We start from the raw sequence: 661 nt of genomic DNA on the forward strand, positions 1-661 counted from the left end.
GTGAAGAGTTGGGTAAGACCTACTAATGTTACAGAGGAAAGAAGCTTTGTTGGTCTAGCTACTACCGTCGATTTGTCAAGGGATTTTCTTCTATTGCTTCGCAGCTAACAAATTTGACTAAGCAGAATGTTCCCTTTGTATGGTCGGATGAATGTGAAGAAAGTTTTCAGAAACTCAAGACCTTGTTGACTACTGCAGCAATTCTTACCCTGCCAGTGGAAGGTAAGAATTTCATCGCTTATTGTGATGCATCTTATTCTGGTTTGGGTGCAGCGCTAATGAAGGAAAGAAATGTAATTGCTTATGCTTCAAGGCAATTAAAAGTGCATGAACGTAACTATCCGACTCATGATTTGGAGTTGGCTGCAGTAGTATTTGCATTAAAGCAATGGAGACATTACCTATATGGGGTCAAATGTGAAGTCAATACAGATCATCGTAATTTACAGTATGTCGTTACTCAGAAAGATTTGAATTTAAGACAGAGGAGATGGATGGAACTACAGAAGGACTATGATATCAATATCTTGTATCACCCGGGAAAAGCCAATGTTGTGGCAGATGCCTTAAGTAGAAAGGCAGGGAGCATGGGATGTCTAGCTCACTTGCAGGTTTCTAGACACCCATTGGCTAGAGAGGTTCAGACTCTGGCTAATGACTT

This window comes from Solanum pennellii, chromosome 4 (genome assembly GCF_001406875.1).
Source record: "Solanum pennellii chromosome 4, SPENNV200".
Lineage (NCBI taxonomy): Eukaryota > Viridiplantae > Streptophyta > Magnoliopsida > Solanales > Solanaceae > Solanum > Solanum pennellii.